This window comes from Pelophylax lessonae (genome assembly GCF_965119305.1).
Source record: "Pelophylax lessonae genome assembly, chromosome: 5".
Lineage (NCBI taxonomy): Eukaryota > Metazoa > Chordata > Amphibia > Anura > Ranidae > Pelophylax > Pelophylax lessonae.
The window spans coordinates 343,394,950-343,410,911 of NC_138772.1; the positions used below are offsets into that span (position 1 = coordinate 343,394,950).

The 15,962-nt window shown below is 41.6% G+C and overlaps 1 protein-coding gene across 5 annotated transcripts in view; it reads right to left on the reverse strand.

The window, feature by feature from the left end:
* KIF13A (kinesin family member 13A) overlaps positions 1–15,962 on the reverse strand; it is a 298,880-nt gene that overhangs the window by 166,848 nt on the left and 116,070 nt on the right. The gene's annotated exons all lie outside the window — the stretch shown is intronic.

Below are 15,962 nucleotides of genomic sequence, written 5' to 3' on the forward strand. Positions count from 1 at the left end.
CTGAAGAGATGAGTTTTCAGGGATTGCCTAAATGTGGACAGAGTAGGAGATGGCCAGACAGAGTTGGGTAGAGAGTTCCAGAGGATAGGAGATGCTCTGGAGAAGTCCTGGGAGGAGGAGACATGTGAGCTAGAAAGCAGGAGGTCTTGGGTGGAGCGGAGAGGATGGTTTGGGTGATAATCTGGAACGAGATTAGTGATGTAGCTGGGGGGAGAGTTGTGAGTGGCTTTGTATGTTGTTGTTAGTATTTTATATTTAATCCATTGGGCAATCGGAAGCCAGTGGAGAAATTGGCAGAAAGCAGAGGTAGGCACTGACACAGCTTAATGCATATCCACTTGGATAATGTAAAATAGCATGTCAAAACTCTAGAATCCCTCCACTCACACTACTGGTGTTTATTCAATAGTTATGGTGAGTAGTCCTTTTTTTACTTTGATCTTGCCAAACCTAGAAGTAATAAAAAATAATCCTTTTGTGAATGAGCAGTGCCTGCTAAGAAAAAAATAAAAAATCTCATAATATGACCGGCGACATGCCATGACAGAGTCACACAAATATTCCATTGTTCAAGGACTGGGAAATCACAGGGCCAGACGATGAGAAGCTTTAACAAAGAACAAATGCAGAAGTCATGGCAGAATATTTACTGGGTTTAGAGTATATCTATCAATGCCAAGGCAATCAGTTACATTACTAGTAAAGGCTACAGTAAAAATATGTATACAATGGTGTAGGAATAACCTGCAGCTTGATTTTAGTGGTATTTGCTTGATCCCCAGACTAAAGCTGTATTCCAAAAACAAGGCTACACAAATGGCGAAGAGCAAAGCACTATATTTTATTCATAGCACCTAATAAGATTAGCATTTCTGTGCTTGATTGTTCTTTGCTTTGTGATATAAACCTATATGGCACATAGCGAAAGTTATTTGTGCATAAAATTGCGTAAGTGTTTTCCTTTTCTTTTGTATTATTTGTTTTTGTCTCTTTTGTAAAGCGTTTTGAAAAAAGTGTCTTTACCAGTTCTGGACCGGAAGGTTTTACCCCCTAATGACTAGGCCATTTTACCAGACGTGCGACGCTATACCCAAATAAAATTGATGTCCTTTTTTTACCCCACAAATAGCGCTTTCTTTTAGTGGTATTTGATCACCTGTGCAATTTTTTTTCTTTTGTGCGCTATAAACAAGAAAAATGCGACAATTCTGAAAAAAAAAAAAAAAAAACAATATTTTCACATTCTGCTATATAACATTCCCAATAAAAAAAATTTTAAATCAATTTTTTCATCATTTTAGGCCAATTTGTATTCTGCTACATATTTTTGGTAAAAAAATAAATAAAAATCCCAATAAGGGTATTTTGATTGGTTTGCGCAAAAGTTATCATGCCTACAAACTAGGGGAAAGATTGATGTCATTTTTATTTATTTATTTTTTACTAGTAATGGTGGCGATCTGCGACATTGCGGCGGACAGATCAGACCCCTAACTGACATTTTTTACACTTTTGGAGGGACCAGTGACATTACTACAGTAATCCGTGCTAAAAAAAAAATGCACTGTTACTGTAATAATTCACACTGGCAGGGGTGATCAAAGGGCTACGTGTGAGTCTAGGGGAGTGTTTTCTAACTGTTTGGGGGAGGGACTTGTGGAATCAACACAGAGACCGGTGATCCCAAATAGGAGGATCACAGGCGCTCTGTGTTCATTCCAGATAGAACAATGGTCTGCTGTGTTTACAACAGCAGACCGTCGTTCTCTTTCAGCGGGGAGCGATCGCGGGTGCCCGGCGGCAAACGCGGCTGCCAGTCCGGTGGATCGGCTTCCCCAACTCCTAATGGGGGGCGGGGCCTACCTACGGCAATGCACGTGCGCCCCCAGGAGCGCTCCCGCAAACCGACTTACCCGTATCTCGGTTTGCGCAGCCAAGCCAGCCTGCCGCAGTATATCTGCGGCAGGCGGGCGGCAAGTGGTTAAAGGCACTAAGTAAAATAAAGTTTGTTATTATTATAATGCATTTTAATGATAAAGTCATTTCTTTAAGAATAACACGATCTACATATTACAGGCATGTTATTACATACAATAAAACCTTGTAACGAAGCTTACATTTGGAATTCTAAATACTTAAAGTATATCTAAACCTAACAACAAAAAAACATGTACCCTGGAATGCACAAAGACTGGCACAGACAGATTTTAAGAAAGTGTCTCTTATCCATTCTAAAAGTAGTGAAGAATACACCAAATTCATATACCTTTCTAGAACTTGTACATGAAGTTGGCTGATGCTGAGCCACTTTAAGAATGATCGTGAGATATTTTCGTGAAATCCACCTAAACCAGTTTTTCTTTCTGTATGCCAAAAGAGAGTTGGTCTCAGTAAGCTCCACTTTAAGGCCTGGTTCACACCTATGCAAGTTGCAATTTGCATATTCCAGGTGCATTTTGAACGTGATCCATAGGAAACCATGTTACATGGACTGTAGTGTGTTTCTGCAAAACTGAAAATGCACTTAAAATTGCCTAGGTGTGAACCAGGCCTTACATTTGGCACATTCTATGTGACACAACGTAACAGTGGTGCATTTTAGCAGTACCTAAATTTGGTGCACAAGTTGCTGTCAGAACCAAAAATGTTGCAAATGCTTCATGAATTTGGTGCAATATATTAACAAGAGGGATTAAAGAAAAGTGAAAAGTGGTGTAGCAGATTTTTTGAATTCCCCACTAATTCACAATTACAGGGTATATGTTTAAGTTAAGAGGATATTTTTTACTTATTGAAAAATTATAAAGATGCTTTGTTTTTTTGATTTAGCACACCAAACTCATATGCAAATTTACACTGTGCAGCAAAAATGAAAAATCTTCAATAAAACTGCATAATAAAAAAATGAGCACACCAAAAGGGAACGTTAGCGAATTGCATTGCCATTCATTTTGAATGGCAGCCCAACGCACTAACACAATGGAACTTCAACGCACATGCTTTGCAACACACAACAAGACACAGTTACACAACTGTGCGTTGTGGCGTGCTGTGGCAGAAAATGTGTGCCCAATCATTTAAATAGGCTGCCTTATAGGAATGCACATTAACAAATGTTCATAAACACAACCCACCAAAACCGATAAATGCAATGCAAATGGGCCCTTAGGGTTTACATACAGTGCATCCAGAAAGTATTCACAGCGCTTCACTTTTTCCATGTTTTTTTATGTTACAGCCTTAATCCAAAATTAATTAAATTAATTGTTTTCCTCAAAATTCTACAAGCAATACCCCATAACGACAACGTGAAAGAAGTTTGTTTGAAATCTTTACAAATTTAATAAAAAAAAAAAAGAAAACCACGTGTACATAAGTATTCACAGCCTTGCCATGACACTCAAAATTGAGCTCAAGTGCATCCTGTTTCCACTGATCATCCTTGAGATGTTTCTACAACTAGATTGGAGTCCACCTGTGGTAAATTCAGTTGATTGGACATGATTTGGAAAGGCATACATCTGTCTATATAAGGTCCCACAGTTAACAATGCATGTCAGAGCACAAACCAAGCCTTGAAATCCAAGGAATTGTTTGTAGACCTCCAGTACAGGAGGCACAGATCTGCGGAAGGGTACAGAAAAATATCTGCAGCATTGAAGCACAGTGGCCTCCATCATCTGTTATTGGAAGTTTGGAACCACCAGGACTCTTCCTAGAGCGAGCCACCCGGCCTCCTCTGAGTGATCAGGGGAGAATTGCCTTAGTCAGGGATAGGGAGGTGACTAAGAACCTGATGGTTGCTCTAAATGAATGAGCTCCAGCGTTTCTCTAAAGAGAGAGGAGAACCTTCCAGAAGAACAATCATCTCTGCAGCACTCCCCCAATCAGTCCTGTACAGTAGAGTGGTCAGAGGGAAGCCACTCCTCAGTAAAAGGCACATGACAGCCTGCCTGGTGTTTGCCAAAAGGCACCTGAAAGACTCTGAGGCCATAGGAAACAAAATTCTCTGGTCTGATACAAAGATAGAAACTCTTTGGCCTGAATGACAAGTGTCATGTCTAGAGGACACCAGGGCTACAAGATTGTGGTACCACAAGAGGTGGTTTCTGCGGGAAGTATGGGAATGTATGGTGGCTTTCAAAAGACTCTTAGACGTACATCTCAAGAATCAGAACATTCAGGGGTATGCGAGATGATTACGGCCTCATACACCTACACAGGTTGAACTAGATGGACTATTGTCTTTATTTAACCTCACCTACTATGTAACTATGTAACTGCTCATTAACTGGCCTATACCATCCCTACAGTGAAGCATGGTGGTGGCATTATCATGCTGTGGGGATGTTTTTAGAGGCAGCAACTAGGAGACCAGTCAGAATCGAGGGAAAGATGAATGCACCAATGTAAAGAGGCATCCTTGATGAAAACCTGCTCCAGAGCACTCTGTACCTCAGACTGGGGCGAAGGTTCATCTTCTAACAGGACAACGACTCCAAGTACGCAGCTAAGATAACAAAGGATTTGCTACAGGATAAATCTCCTAAAATCCTTGAGTGGCCCAGCCAGAGCAAAGACTTGACGAAGGGGTCCTGCGTTGCCCCCGAAACGTTACACTGTTTCTGATGTGATCCTTTTTGCAATAAAGCTTTTGGACTGCTTTTGCAAGATCCATGGTGTGCTGGCGAATATGTATGTATTTGAACCTGATTGAACATCTCGGGAAAGACCTAAAAAAAGCTGTGCATGACGTTCCCCTTCCAACCTGATGGAGCTTGAGAGATCCTGCAAAGAAGAATGGGAGAAACTGCCCAAAAATAGGTGTGCCAAGCTTGTAGCATCATACTCAAAAAGACTTGAGGCTGTAATTGGTGCCAAAGGTGCTTCCACAAAATATTGAGCGAAGGCTGTGAATACTTATGTACTTGTTATTTTTTTTTTTTTTTTATAAATTTGCAAAGATTTCAAACAAACTTCTTTAATGTTGTCATTATGTGGTATTGTTTGTAGAACTTTGAGGAAAAAAAAGAATGTAATTAATTTTGGAATAAGGCTGCAACATAACAAAACGTGGAAAAAGTGAAGCGCTGTGAATACTTTCCGGATGCACTGTATGCTTTAAATGGGTTTCCAAAATTTTCTGAGGTGGTGGAACCACCACCGCCCTTGTTCCTATTGTTAAAAGGGTTCTTTTCACATAATTTAGCATCCTTTCCTTACTGTTTTACAGTCATACTCCCATAAACACAGCAGCTGAATGCACTGACTTGCGCTAAAATGTATGGAAAATGCTTGTACATTTTAGTTGTGTTTTAATGTGCAGTGATGTCCATTGACATACATTTTGATGTCCCTTGACATGCATGCGAAGCGTTACAGAGTAAATATGACACGCTAGAAATTATTTTTTTTCAGATGTCCTTTCACTGAATGCAGATCAACACACTGGTGTGAATTGGCCCTAATGGCGCATACACACAATCCGAAAATTGGACGAAAAATACCGATTTCGAAGCGATCATACGATAATCAGATCATTAGTACAGAGCTTTCAAGAGCCGATCACGACAGTTCATCCGATATTATCCGATTGGACAAGCTCAAAAATGTTTCTTGTACGATACCAGATCGTATGATTTTCGTTTAATCAGTACAGTTGTCCTCCGAAAATAAAATACAACTATACTACAACACATTACATCACTTGCAAATTTTTATCCTGTCGTATGAGACCTTTTGTAACTTTAGTAACTTCTCCATATTCGATATGCAAAAAAAAGCAGACGATATGTCGTCCGATTTTCGGATCGTGTGTACGGGCCATTAGTCTCATATGCAAGAGTTCCCAATATATTTACAAAACAAATAGATGTGTGAACTACTCTTTTTGAAATATATAGTAGCTTGCCCATCATTTGAAGTGTATAAGTATTACCTGCATGATAAACATTTCCTGAACTCTTTTTTTTTTTTCTTCTATCTTAATCTATGGGTGGTTAGTTAAAGTTGAACTACTGGCAAAACTTTTTTTTGTTTTTCATTTTGGATAGAGTTATAAACCCTCTCAGTTTTTTTTTCTTTTTTTTGCCAAGTGGGTCCCACTCAGACACAGACCGCTCTCCTCTATGGGCAGTCAGATGTAAATGGACCGCCTGCCCATTTACACCTGATTGCCATTCGATCTGACCCACAAGACAGAAGGGGGATAGACCCCCATCCATCTGTTTTTAGTGGATTGGATGTCGGCAGGTGCCTGCCTCTCTATTGAGAAGACTGGTGGGTCTGATTGGGGCCCCCTGAAAAACTGACAGGCAGACCCGGTCAATCCACTTGTGTGAAGGGGGCCTAATACGTTCCTATGGTCAACCCAAAATTTGGGTTTTTCTTTTACTTTCGCTTTCAATGAGAATGTTAAACAGCACAAATAGAGAGGGTGGTTCTCCCTAACAGAAACATAGATAACAATAGAAACCTGATAGGTGTTCTGATCCCTCTCCACTTTGTCCAAAACTATAAAAGAAAAAAGTTTTGCCTTTGATTATACTTTGATATTATTAGATAGCTAGTGGTGGTTAGTCACGTTCAGCTGGACTTGTACTGTAATGTTGAAGATGATTCATAGCTTTCCCAAACCTCTCCTTCAGTATCAGTGTTAATTTTGGCATCAAATTTTGATTTTGTTTTATTTATAGTCTTTCGACTAAAATGCCATTTTAGTTTTAGTCCCATGTTAGTCATCTGCAATTAAGTTTTAGTCATAGTATTTTGTCTAAAATGCCATTTTAGTTTTAGTCCCATTTTAGTCATCTGCAATTGTTTTAGTTTTAGTCGTATTTTGGTCGAATAAATTATCCAGTACATTTTAGTCGAATAGAATCAATTTAGTCAACTAAAATCTAATGTGTTTAGTTAAATTGTAATGCATTATTTAAGCATTTCCAAACTCATTATATACTCCTGAAGTAAAAAAAAATCTAATATCATGTTATTATTTATGGTATTAAAGTTTAAACACACTCACAGATAGATTTAGCCACTCTAGATTATCTGAGGAGGACTGTAATACTGCACAGTGCTATGGACGGAGGTCTGAGGCAGTCTGTAATGCTGCAAAGTGTTCTGGACAGTGGTATGAGAAGCCTGTAATGCACACAGTGCTCTGGACATGGATTGTCTGAAGAGGGGGCCTGTAATGCATTGCACACAGTGGTCTGAGAAGGCCTGTAATGCATACAGTGCTCTGGATGGTGGTCTGAGGAGGCCTCTAATGCTGCACAGTGTTCTGGACGGTGGCTGTAGTGCTCCACCGTGCTCTGGATGGTGGTCTGAGGAAGCCTGTAATGCTGCACAGTGATCTGGACAGTTGTCTGAGAGTGCTCTGGATGCCAGTAGTCAGAGGAGGCCTGTAATGCACACACATTGCTTTAGACAGTGGTCACTCTGAGGGGAGGCCTGTAATGCATACTGCTCTGGATGTCGGTGGTCAGAGGAGGCCTGTATTGCTGCAGAGTGCAGGATGGTGGTCTCATGTCTGAGGATTGGCCTGTAATGCAGAGTGCTCTGGATGCCGGTGGTCAGAGGAGGCCTGTAATGCTGCAGAATTCATGGTGGTCTCATGTCTGAGGATTGGCCCGTAATGCAGAGTGCTCTGGATGCCGGTGGTCAGAGGAGACCTGTAATGCTGCACAGTGCTAAATGGTGGTCTCGGGTCTGAGGGATGGCCTGCAATGCACAGTGCTCTGGATGCCACTGGTCAGAGGAGGCCTATAATGCACACACAGTGCTCTGGATGAGTGGTTGTCTGAGGGGAGGCCCCAGGCCTGTAATTGTAATGTACACACTCAGAGTGGGTGTTCTCTGCTCATGAATCGGTGGTACTCTCATCGGGACTCAGGAGGCCTGTAATGCACAGTGCTGCTCTGGTCTCTGGACAGGGATCCGAGGCCTGTAATGCTGGCTGCACACAGTCGCTTACATGTTGGTGCGGAAGCAGGCCGTGGAAACCGGAAGTTAGTTCACGAGGGTAAATGTCTCTGATTCATATTTTCGTTTTGAAATTTACCGAACGAAAACTAAATTGATTTTCGTCATTGTTTTAGTCAGTGGACGAAAATGTGGTGTACTTTTCGTTTCGTTTTCATCACAGTAAAAATGCCCCTGATGGAAATTTTGATCAAAACGTTTTCATTTACGAAATTAACACTGGTGTCAGGAAAATACCTCAGCATTTATACCCACATAGGTAGCACAGACACCTTAACCTCTTAACGCAGGCTGTACGCATATATGCGGCCATTCGGCTGGTAGGCCTTAACACAGAGCAGCCACATATATGTAACTCTATTGAAAAAACTTACCGCGCTTAGAGTGTGCTCCCAGCACAGTAGCTGGCAGGGATCGGTAAGCTCTGATGCATACTTGAGAGCGGGAGCTTTCCAATCTTGTGACCGCTGTGAGTCAATCACAGCGGTCACAATGACCCCAGTGTCTGCCTCCGCCTCCCAGTTTTTAGAACTCCTAAATGGTCAGGAGGCTGTTAGCGTGAAGGGGTTAATCTAATTCCCATGAAATGTGTAGATGTCAATTGTCCTGACAATCATCGAAGAAATTGTCCTGAAATCGAAGAAATGGTTAGGAGAAGCTACAAACTGTCTTCAACAGTACAGAACAAGTCCTGTTTAATTTGACTAAACACTACTAGTTATACCATTACCAGGATAAATGAGAACCTTCACAGAAATATTAGATATTTAAAGCTCAACTCCAGCTTCCTTTAAAAACAACATTCTCCTCCCTAACAACAGTATGACTTAAAGTGATGTTAAACTCCGATAAAAAAAACAACAGTGTATGCAACCTTAACATTTCATATTCCTAATATGTGCCTGTTGTACCATGTACTTTTGATAAAAAATATCTTGTTCTCTTTGTATTTCTTCCTTTGTGTAAAATGCCTGCTGCGCCTGCCAGTCCCCCTTTTTGCCTATTTCACACTGACCACACTAAGCATGAGAGGACATTCATTTCAGTGTGGTCAGTTTTCTGGCTCTGCTGGGAGCAAAGCCTGCCTCTCCTCCAATAAGACGTCTGCTGACATGACCCCCACCTTGCACAGCTATTTACTGGGAGTATCAGTGTATTGCTCCTTCTCTGCCTCCTGCTGACATCCCCCCACTATGCAGTCTCTATCTCCACCTCTCTAAAGCCTAGTACACACCGGCAGGGTCGACATTCAGCCCTTGTGTACTGCAGCCAGTCAGACAGAAGCTGGCTTCTGTCGATGAGGCATGACCGAAATAGGTCTGCCCATCGCCTCCCTGAATGGAGTGTTCTGGCAGGGGTGGCTGTACCCCTGTAGGAACACAATAGCACAGCCGGGGAGATGGCTGTACTAACATTGCATGGTAAATACAGCAGCTCCTCCGGAGCAGCCAGTTTTTTTTTCAGTTCAGCCCTGCTGGGTTGGACAGAAATACTATTAGTGTGTATGAGGCTTAAGCCCCTTATGTAGTCAAGTTCCTCCACCCCAAACTCACTCATCCATGTCTTTATGGACCTTGCTTTGTGCACTGGTGTGTAGTCATGTTGGAACAGAAAGGGGCCATCCCCAAACTGTTCCCACAAAGTTGGGAGCATGAAATGTCCAAAATGTCTTGGTATACTGACGCCTTAATAGTTCAATTTACTGGAACTAAGGGGTCAAGCCCAACCCCTGAAAAACAAGCCCACACCATAATCCCCCCCTCCACCAAATGGTTTTGACCAGGGCACAAACCAAGGACCAAAAAGACATGGATAAGCAAGCTTGGGGTGGGAGAACATAACTGGCCTACACAGAGTCCTGATCTCAACCAGGCAGAACACCTTTGAGATGAATTAGAGCAGAGACTGTGAGCCAGGCCTTCTTGTCTGGAAGAATGGTCAAACACTCCCATAGACACACTCCTAAACCTTGTGGACAGCCTTCCCAGAAGAGCTGAAGCTGTTATAGCGGCAAAGGGTGGGCCAACTCAATATTGAACCCTACGGACTGAGACTGGGAGGCCATAAAAGCTCATGTGGTGTAAAGGCGGGTGTCCCAATACTTTAGGTAATATAGTGTATATTAAATTGAAAGTGTATGTAACCTTAACATTTCATAAACCTAATATGTGCCTGTTGTACCATGTACTTGGGTTAAAAAGTACCCTGTTCTCTTTGTTTTTCTTCCTTTGTGTCAGTTCCCCTGCTTGTCAGTTTCAACCTGACCACACCAGGCATGAGAGCACATTCATCTCAGTGTGGTCAGTTTTCTGGCTGTGCTGGGAGCACAGCCTGTCTCTCCTCCAATGATTAGACGTCTGCTGACATGACCCCCACCTTGCACAGCTATTCACTGGAAATATCAGTATATTGCTCCTTCTCTGCTTCCTGCTGACATCCCCCCACCTTGCAGCCCCCACCTCTCTAAACCCCTTATGCAACTGAGAACAGAGATTATGTGATCAGTCATAAAGAAGAAAAAAAATCTATATATTTTTTTTTTATATATACATCCACAAATGTTTTTCCTTGCAATTCTATTTTAAATGGAATGGTTTGTTTTACAAGGCAAATATTCCCTTTTACAGTAATTAATTGCTACTACAGTACTATTGCTCTCAGCCCCCTCCAAATTCCTTTGATTTGTTGCTGTGATCCTACGTTCGATTAGAGGGTGGGTACGATTGTTCTCCATGGTCCAGCCGAATGTAGGAACATAGCCACCCTTTCTTGCTCCCTCCCGAGATGGACTAGGGACTTTGGGATTTGTAGTATGTATAGAGCAGTACATACAATTGCAAAATGCACTGCTCATTCCAAACAGAGAGAAATGAAGGGAAAAAGGTAGTGTCGTAAGCTCACGCAAGACATGACAACGAGTCAGAAAAACATAGTAAGAAGCATGTTCATGATAAATAAATTGCAGGGCCAATAAGTAGTGGATATGTAGGGATTATGTTTAGAAAATAAGGATTTTATGTTGCCCCAATCAGGAGCAGCACTCTACTCCAGACTGAATGACGCCAGTGTCATTCAACCACTTCATATAAATCCAAGTTGTGAATGACCAGCCTTCTAGGGATGCATCATCACACATCCTGAGCTCACAATAAAATACTACCAAGAATGAATAGGGAGAGCTCATTCATATGGGCCCGATTACATGGGCATGCAGTCACCCCGCCCTCTAAAAAAAAAAAAAAATTTACCTAAGAAGTAAGGGTACTTTACCTTTAGGATTTTATATTTCAATATTTTTATTGAAGTAATAGGACAATGCCGGAAAGGAACATTTTTGAACCATAGTGCAAACAGGTAAGAAAAATCTAATTTGAGTGCAGGAATGTATTTCCTTCATTTATTCGTAAACATAGAATCTCCTAACAGAAAACCAGGAAAAACCAGGAAATCCCAGCATTGAGTAATCCCGATAGAATTATCAGTCGGGGTAACAAGACAATATATAAGAGTATGAGACGAAAAGAAAGAAAGAGAAAAAAAGGTATAGCGGATCCCTACTGTACATTTGTATATGTATCATCAATACAGAACTGTATGTTCCATCAAAATGTTTTGTAATTATTGAAAAACTCAGACAAGAAAAGAGAGGGAAAAATTGTAAGATAGAGAAAAAGGGTAGGAAAAGGGGAATAGATCAGGGAAAAGGAAAGAAAGGAAGGAAGAGTCAGTCAAAATGTCATTAGGGTATGGATAAATATCATATCCGGGGATCCTATGTCGCATCGAATTTCTTGGTGGAATTGTGGAGAATATGGGTAAATCTATCATTAACCATTATCCAGTAAAGTTTATTCTTCACGTACTCAAGGGGAACCATCGACTGCTTCCAGTATTTAGCAATAGTTAATCTGGCTGCTAAATATATATAGGTAATGAGTTTTGTCAACTTTTTGGGAACCTCCTCGAGAAGTTTCTGAAAAGGCACTGGTTCCGAAGATCTACAGATATTAAAGAGGAAGTAAACCCTCCTCTGCAAGTTGTACCTATAGGTAAGCCTATGATAAGGCTTACCTATAGGTACTGTAAATATCTCCTAAACATGTACCGTTTAGGAGATATTTACCTTACATGCAGCCAGTGACATCACTGGCGCATGCGCTCTGAAGGAACGGCCGCTGGTGCCGTTCCTTCAGAGCCCGTGCTGTGACCGTCGTGCACGGGAGTGACATCACCGCGGCTCCGGCCAATCTGATGGCCGGATGCCGCGATCCCGGAAGACTGAACATGTCGCCCGTCATAGAGGTAAGCGGGCGGCACGGCGGGGGCTCGTTCTAAAGGTAAGTATTTTATAATGAGCTAGTATGCGAAGCATACTAATTCATTATGTGTTTCTCTTTCAGGTTGAAAAAAAAAAAATTTGGGTTTACAACCTCTTTAATCCCTGTCAGATTAAATACATGAATCCAGAATCTACTGACTACTGGACATACATTTAGGATTTTAAATAAAGTTACTGTAACTTTAAGAATAATTTAACTAGGAATTTATTGTTTTCGTGCTCATTTCATATAGGATTATGGTTAAAAACTGGTTACCTACATCCTAAATTACAATTAAGAATACAAACAAAAAAAAAGGGAGGAGGGGCTTGAGGATTTTATTGACACATGTCAGAACATATAAAATCAAAATTATTTTATTACAAAAATGTACAAAATGACAAAGTGTTTACACGAGGTAGGGATATACAGTGGGTACGGAAAGTATTCAGACCCCCTTAAATTTTTCACTCTTTGTTATATTGCAGCCATTTGCTAAAATCATTTAGGTTCATTGTTCTTCCTCATGAATGTACACATAGCACCCCATACTGACAGAAAAACACAGAATTGTTGACATTGTTGCAGATTTATTAAAAAAGAAAAACTGAAATATCACATGGTCCTAAGTATTCAGACCCTTTGCTCAGTATTTAGTAGAAGCCCCCTTTTGATCTAATACAGCCAGGAGTCTTTTTGGGAAAGATGCAACAAGTCTTTCACACCTGGATTTGGGGATCCTCTGCCATTCCTCCTTGCAGATCCTCTCCAGTTCTGTCAGGTTGGATGGTAAATGTTGGTGGACAGCCATTTTTAGGTCTCTCCAGAGATGCTCAATTGGGTTTAAGTCAGGGCTCTGGCTGGGCCATTCAAGAACAGTCACGGAGTTGTTGTGAAGCCACTCTTTCGTTATTTTAGCTGTGTGCTTAGGGTCATTGTCTTGTTGGAAGGTAAACCTTCGGCCCAGTCTGAGGTCCAGAGCACTCTGGAGAAGGTTTTTGTCCAGGATATCCCTGTACTTGGCCGCATTCATCTTTCCCTCAATTGCAACCAGTCGTCCTGTCCCTGCAGCTGAAAAACACCCCCACAGCATGATGCTGCCACCACCATGCTTCACTGTTGGGACTGTATTGGACAGGTGATGAGCAGTGCCTGGTTTTCTCCACACATACCGCTTAGAATTAAGGCCAAAAAGTTCTATTTTGGTCTCATCAGACCAGAGAATCTTATTTCTCACCATCTTGGAGTCCTTCAGGTGTTTTTTTTAGCAAACTCCATGCAGGCTTTCATGTGTCTTACACTGAGGAGAGGCTTCTGTCGGGCCACTCTGCCATAAAGCCCCGACTGGTGGAGGGCTGCAGTGATGGTTGACTTCCTACAACTTTCTCCCATCTCCTGACTGCATCTCTGGAGCTCAGCCACAGTGATCTTTGGGTTCTTCTTTACCTCTCTCACCAAGGCTCTTCTTCCCCGATAGCTCAGTTTTGCCGGACGGCCAGCTCTAGGAAGGGTTCTGGTCGTCCCAAACGTCTTCCATTTGAGGATTATGGAGGCCACTGTGCTCTTAGGAACCTTAAGTGCAGCAGAAATCTTTTTGTAACCTTGGCCAGATCTGTGCCTTGCCACAATTCTGTCTCTGAGCTCTTCAGGCAGTTCCTTTGACCTCATGATTCTCATTTGCTCTGACATGCATTGTGATCTGGAAGGTCTTATATAGACAGGTGTGTGGCTTTCCTAATCAAGTCCAATCAGTATAATCAAACACAGCTGGACTCAAATGAAGGTGTAGAACCATCTCAAGGATGATCAGAAGAAATGGAAAGCACCTGAGTTAAATATATGAGTGTCACAGCAAAGGGTCTGAATACTTAGGACCATGTGATATTTCAGTTTTTCTTTTTCAAAAAATCTGCAACAATGTCAACAATTCTGTGTTTTTCTGTCAGTATGGGGTGCTATGTGTACATTCATGAGGAAGAAGAATGAACTTAAATGATTTTAGCAAATGGCTGCAATATAACAAAGAGTGAAAAATTTAAGGGGGTCTGAATACTTTCCGTACCCACTGTACATTAAAAAACTACACCCATTACAGTGGCTCAACTGTGCTTAATATGTAATGTCCAATTCGTACAAGATGGTAATGTATACAAATGCTTCCTGATTGCACTGACAGCATGGGTGGTTATTGTACATTGACGGGGTAGGGGGGATCGGTCACCAACCTTGAAGTGACTGTGCTATATTCCTTTTGCTACTTCTGTACTGTGGAGGCACTGATAGGCAGTCATTTTTTGTTTTTGTTTTTGTTGGTTTCCCTATTATTCATGGAAGCCAATATATCCATCACTCTCTGGATTTGGCGAGAACCGAACCTCTACTTACCATGGTAGTTTAACTGGGTGACCATAGGACCCATTGTTTATCTTAGGACCACTATTCTACTGCATTAGGTTGACATATGGATGTGGTGGGGAATTATGGCTGTTATAGGGCTGGTCTTAGGGGTCACTCCCATGATGCGGTCTAGGTCATTCCATCCTCTTGAGTGTTCTTGCATCAGGCACTGTTTAATGCACGGTGCCCATGGGCGATTTTGCCATGGGTACTGCCTCTGATACTGTACTGTCCTTACTGATAGTGTGCTTTGATTATGTCAACATGCTTGCTATATAATGGTGCCTATGTTTCATTTCTTCAAGCTGTATACTGTTATGTATTAAGTTATTTTGGTTTTCAAGATTTTTTGATGTCTGTCTGTATTGCTAAATGTTTTTTCTTCAATAAAAATTATCTGATTTTAAAAAATGTATACAAATGGGGGCACAGCTGGTCAATACTCAACAGGTTTTGCGTTTGCCCGCTTCTTCAGGAGTTTCAAGGGTGAGAAAAGACATTTTTCCATAACAAGAAATGTATAGTCATTAGTGTAAGAATAGTTTAAAACATGTAAAGCTACATAAGAGAATGTACAATCAAGAATAAGCTGCAAAAGAGGCACTTGGGCATTTACCCCAGGGTGTGAGAACATATAGGATGGTATATGGGCCAAAAAAGAGGGGTGCCAGTAACATTCCCCCGAGAGAGTGTGGGTGCAGGCAAAGGCCACAACTATGTGTGTATATATATATATATACATATATATATACACACATACATATACACATACACACACACACAGAAGAGGGGGAAACAAAAACATAAAATTAGGCTCTAAAGTTTAGGAGGGAAAAATGTACCATGTGACCTAGGGAAAATTCTGGAGGGTCACATAAGACACTGGAATATTCCAGAATCAGTGGGGGTTATTATATAAAGGCCCCCCAAATTCAAATGTTTGCCAGTTGGTCAGGAGTCAGCTCAGCAAGCTCCCCACCCCCTTTCCCTGTTGCAAGGCACTTTATGTGGTATTGTCACCCTTCTATGTAAAGGGGGGCCTATTGTTATATTTATTTATTGAAGCTTGAGTCCTTTATGACTGAGGTATTATGTTTTACAGTTTAACCACTTTACCTCCGCCCACAGTAATATTACTGCGGCAGAGTGGCTCGTTATCGTCTGACGACGTAGTACTACGTCGTCAGACACTCCCCCTTCTGGGCGGCGCTTGCGCGCCGCCGGAGGCTCGCTCCCGCTGTTTTCATTCACAGCGGGAGT